The sequence below is a fragment of the Primulina tabacum genome, chromosome 9 (genome assembly GCF_025594145.1).
Source record: "Primulina tabacum isolate GXHZ01 chromosome 9, ASM2559414v2, whole genome shotgun sequence".
Taxonomy (NCBI): domain Eukaryota; kingdom Viridiplantae; phylum Streptophyta; class Magnoliopsida; order Lamiales; family Gesneriaceae; genus Primulina; species Primulina tabacum.
In genome coordinates this window covers 20,329,464-20,335,463 of record NC_134558.1, presented here as the reverse complement: position 1 = coordinate 20,335,463, position 6,000 = coordinate 20,329,464, and positions in this window count along the sequence as shown.

The window sequence follows — 6,000 nt, the reverse complement described above, 5'->3', positions numbered from 1 at the left end:
CGCCTGATCAGACTAAACCACAGTATACTGGGCGGTAGAGATCAATCACAGCCCTTGGACTGGACGTCCGTACCCATACATAATCATAAACCGGTCGTAAGTCACCGGGCAGAGAGATCCTCGGTTGCGCCTACCGACTTCCAAACCCATAAACATAAAGTGGCCACAAGACATATAGCATATATCTCAAAAATAAACGTTTTATATTTTTGCACGTAATATAATTATAATCTTATTTTTACCGGATGAGTTGGATCGTTCCCAGGCTTGCTGCGACTTACTTCTAATATGTGACACATGCAATAAATCTTATCTTGACAAAATTTTAACAATAGAACCAAAAACGAGACGATTCGGACCAACAACTTGATTTTTAACCATGGCTTCGTATCAACTCGAACCAACATTAAACCGACGTTTAACCATGATTACAAATACCCCAAACATACTGAAAAATATGCATTGTAACTGTAAAACACGAAAATAGGTGAAAGGAGTCCAAAAACATAAAACGCTCTTTCGAGAGTCATTTTGGCACCTTTCACCGTAAATTCTCGTACGACCTCTAAACTCGACCAAATCACAAACGGCCAAAAACATGACATTCCTAACCCATTAAGGTACTGTCCAGTCCAAGGCTATGGGCTAAAAGCCAACCAAGAACTCAAACAAGCATCAAAACCGAAGCTCACAGCTGCTGGAAAAAAAAAACAGCAGTAGCAGTTTACTTGTTTGTGGTGAAAATCCTGAAATAAATGACTATGGGCTTAAACCACCGCCCAAGGACTCTTACCAACATCCTAAGGCATGGCTTGGACCATGGCTAAGGGCTAAAAGCCAACAACAAACCAAGCAAACAATTAGGACACTCACAGCTCCCTACGGAGATCCTCACTTGCTGTGTAGTGTGCTGTAATGAATTATTTTACTGTCTTGTCTCGCTCCAAGGGCCATTTTATCGACCACTGGCTCGATCTAGACATGATAAAGTGTGGTATGAACCATGGGTATGGGCTGGGAGCCAACCATCATCCATACAACACACCAAAACCGAAGTGTACTCACACAGCACAAGAAGATAGCCGAATTGAACTTGTATTGTTTTGGTAAAATTTTTATGGATCTGTGAACCCAGCTTTAAAAAAATGATTTGATTACATCCTAGACATGTTAAGGAAGGGTTCTAACCATGGCTATGGTCCTAGGACAGCCAAGGTTCGAACTCCCCACTTAAACAACTCAATGACAGCAACCAAGGTTCATTTCTGCACATAAGAAGAACTTGCTGTCATTTCTTTGTTCTTGGGTGTATGAACCGAAACAATTGAGCCAAAAACACTCTAACACATCCTACTTAATGCCTAGAAGCAGCCATGGAATCCTGGAACCGAACATCATCCTGTAACCAACAAATTTACAGTAGCCGTGAAGCATCATAAAAAAAAACGAAAAGCTGTACAGCTTCCTTTCAAATGTTTTGCTGTCAAATTGTGTTGTGTCACTTGATATATGAACATATACTGATTTAAAATATCTACTATGACTTGATTGAAGAGCAAAGGAGTAATATATACATGCCTGGAATTTGTTTTGAAGAAAAAAAAATCAAAACGACAATACGACGCGACGGGATCGGAGTTGGCTTCCTTCTTGTTCAGCTGCTGTTATTCTCGATTATCTTGCTGCTGTTTTCTTCTGAAATTTGAAGGTGAGGTTGTGGGGATGTAGGTGAGAAGGGTGAATGATTTAATAGGTGTTAAAGGTGACATTATATGCCTTAAAATGAGAGTTACAAGTGAAGGAGTGGAAGGGATTTGAATTGTTTTCCTTATTCCTTTACTAACCGATTCTTGTTCTTATTCTTTTCTGCATGTTTCCGTTTCTTTGATAGCATGACAGATTAAGGAAGAATTAAGGTGTCTTTTGTATTTGAATTTACTTATAATTAGTGCATTAAAATTGGGAGATGAATACAATTAGGATTTACTTGAATGGGGAGTTACTAATCACATTAGAAATGGTTTAAGGCTTGACCGAATTTGTTACTCATTTGCATGGTATGTTTTTATTTAATCCTTGCATTTTAATTGATTAAAATGTTAAACCTCCATTATATATTTTAATGTATTAACAAATTAATTTAGTTTAGAATCTTACTTAGAATTTTGTATGGCATGCTTGACCTCCAAATTTAAATGTTGTTTTTAATTTCTCGAATATATTATACCTAGATTAATTCATCCTCAATTGTTTACACTTTTAATTTAAACTTTAATTAAATATTGAATCTAAAAGAATTTATTTAACCAACTTAGCTCTAATTAATTAAATAAATTCTAAAACATTTTATTTCTTTAAATTAAATTATTCATTGCCTTAAATTAAATTTAGGAATATTTTCTTATTACTAATCTTATCTCAAATCTCCAAACTCCGGTCCGACCTCGCGTATTTAACTGAAAAGATAAAACTAAACTTTTGCATTTAAAATAAATAGTTATGACTTGTCAAATATCAAAATGAATTAGACCATATATATATATATATAAATCATTTTTAAATTTAAATAGTAATAATTATGCAGGGCTTATACGTAGTCTGATTTTCGGGTCGTTTCAATAATACTAGCCATAGCAGCATGGTATGACTATGAGATATTGCAAATGGATGTAAAAACTGCATTCCTCAATGGAGACATCAAAGAAGAAATTTATATGTCTCAACTTGAGGGATACACATCAGTAGGAAGTGAGCATAAGGTATGATGCAAACTTCAAGATCAATATATGGTTTCAACCAACCGTCAAGGAGTTGGAACCTAAGATTTGATATCACTATCAAGGAATTTGGTTTTGCTAAAAATCCTGAGGAACCATGTGTGTATAAGAAAGTTAGTTGGAGTGCAAGTGACATTCCTAGTACTTTATATTGATGATATCCTGCTCATTGGGAATGATTTAGGATTATTGCAATCAACTAAAGTATGGTTAGAAAGTTAATTCTCCATGAAACACATGGGTAAAGCATCCTATGTATTATGAATACAAATCTATAGAGAGAGATCAAAGAGGATGTTGTGGCTCACCCAAGTAACTTATATCGATACCATCCTGAAGCGATTCTCTATGGAAGAGTCCAAGATAGGATACTTACTAATATGTCATGTTGTTACTCTATCTAAAGCAATGTACCCCAAGACTGATGAAGAGATAGAGATGATGACACATATTACATATGCGTCAGCCATTGGTAGTATCATGTATGGTATGATATCAACGTGTCCTGATGTTGTTTACACTATGAGTTGTACAAGCAGATATCAGGCGAACCCTGGTCCAATGCATTTGAAGATCGTGAAAGATATTCTTAAGTACTTGAAAAGGACTAAGAACTTGTTCATGGTCTATGGGGGTGGAGAATTAAAATTGGAAGGCTACACTGATTCTAGCTTCCAATGTGATGTAGATGATTCGAAATCGACATCTGGTTTTGTATTCATGCTAAATGGTGTGGCTGTCCCTTGGAAAGGTTCCAAGCAAGACACCGTTGGGGATTCCACCACTGAAGCTGAATACATTGCTGCATCTGCTGCAGCCAAAGAGGCAGTTTGTATGAGGAATTTTTTCCAAGAGTTGGGTATCATTCCTAATGGAGTTGATCCAGTCCTGGTGTACTGCGACAAAACTGGAACCGTTGCGCAAGCAAAGGAACCAAGGTCTCATTAGCGATCCAAACATGTACTGAGGAAGTTCTACATAATACGGGAGATTTTGTGAGGAGGAGACATATCAGTCGAAAGAGTCCCCTCTGCAGATAATGTTACTGATCCATTTACAAAACCCTTGCCAGGACCATTGTTTAAGTAGCATCGCGAATCAATGTGATTAAAGTTTATGGGTAGTTGGCTCTAGGGCAAGTGGGAGATTGTTAGAGTAGATTCCATGTAAGCCAATTGTTGGCTAGGGAATTTATTGACTCAGATATAATAAAAAATCTTTATTTTAATATAATTCATTATTTCATGGTTTTTTATTTTTTTATCCGTATAGTCATGTGAACAACATAGATAAAGACATTGATTATACTTTAATACAAATGAATCGTAATTCGATGTTGAAACTCATTTGTAAACACTGTATGATCTCAATTCGTTCCTAGTCGATTCAGCCGCCTAAAACATGGATAAAGGTAGCTTGAGCTCGAGACTAGCATCTGTGATGTTGTGTACCGCGTTTCTTGGAAAGGGCATAGAGATGTCCAAACATGCAGATGGGTAGTCATATGATGATTATATCGAACAACCCTCCATCGGACTTTCCAAGTGGTTATAATTCATCGAGACTATAAGTTCGTGGTTATGATTGTACACCATTAGTCTTTATGACCCGGGACAACACTAAGGCTTTATATGCTAGGGCTGTGCTTTGACTCATTTACCAGGCTCCAAGAGAGTCATCAGGTGGCGAGATTGGGTACAGTTGTGACACATGTAGGAGCCAGTGCATTGTAGTCGGGAATTCACCGCTCACCTACGGGTGTGGATATCATATGTGATCTGATGAAATAATAGTGCATGCAATCTCTCGCCAGAGTATGAGATATATGTTGGAAAAGGAGTTCTCCAATAGTAATGCGATGCCACTATTTATATGTGTCACATAGTTATCAAATTCTTATGCAACCCTCGATAAAACAATGGTTGCAGATTCGATCGGGATATATGAGATGAAGAGACCGTGCTGTACGTTAATCATAACCGACTGGTTCTTGCTTGCACTATCAGTGAATATTAAATTTTGGTGGTGATAAATTCAAGGAGTTGAATTTATAATTTAAATATTAAATTCAAATGTTGAATTTATAATTGATTTAAAGATGTATGTATTTTGGGCTTGTAGGAGTACAAGACCAACATAAAAATTATTAAGGTTCTTAATTGGACTTTAAAAGATTAATTAATTAAACTAGTTGGACTAGAGTAATTAATTGATTAAGCCCATTAAGTATTTAATTTAATTAATGGGCCCTAAGATTATATATATGTGTATTAGGTTTGGGGTTAAAAAATTCCACTCATAATTTTTGAAAACCCTAGCCTCCACAAACTAGGAATTTCGAAAATTCTCCTCTCCTCCTCTCATACTTTTCGACCTCCACCTTTGTTTGTCAAAGGGTTTGGAGCCTTCTCTTGTTTGATTAATTCTACACTTTCTAGTGAATGTTGGAAGAGAAACAAGTAATCCAATAGTGGACCGAATTAGGGGATAGAAGAAAGAATATTTGAAGAAAGTTTGTAGGATTTACAATAAGAGCTACGTTATCTTATACCGACGTAGTTGGAGCCAAGTGAAAATTCATTAAGGTAAAATTTTTAAACATCTTATGTATGTTTATTAGTTAAAACCATACGTGTGCTCCAAAATATCTTGAATGTCAAGATTTAAAAATTTGTAAAACTCCGCTGCGTTTTTTTTCAAGAGAAAATCGAGATCCTACAGGTTCGAAACATTTTCTTTTTTCCTAGACATAATTCAAACCCTAGCTTCCATCTCGAGCCAACTCTCGATTTCCTTGAACCAAGGCCGAGCCACCTCGAGCCATCTTAAACCAGAGCTCCTATGGACCATACTGTACCCTTTTGACCCATCTAACCAGCCCCTAGCCCACGCCACAAGTTCCAGCATGAGCCACGACCGAAGACTTGCTCCTAGGATTCTATCGAAACTAGGACTCTTCTACTTGAGCCACCACAAAACCTGAGCCCTCCTGACCCTCACTGTACAACTATCAGTTCTAGCCTACACCACCCTATCCAAGCTGACCAGCCCCTAGCCTTTGCACAACACTCGGCGCACTTGAAAAAAAGACCCGCACGAGTTTTCCCTCATCTTTGATCGCACCACCTTGCACCAAGCCGCACCAGCCTCTATCCCGATGCTTGACCATCCTCCCTATATCCTACTGGACCAACCCTGGACCACCCTGACCGAGCCGCGAGCC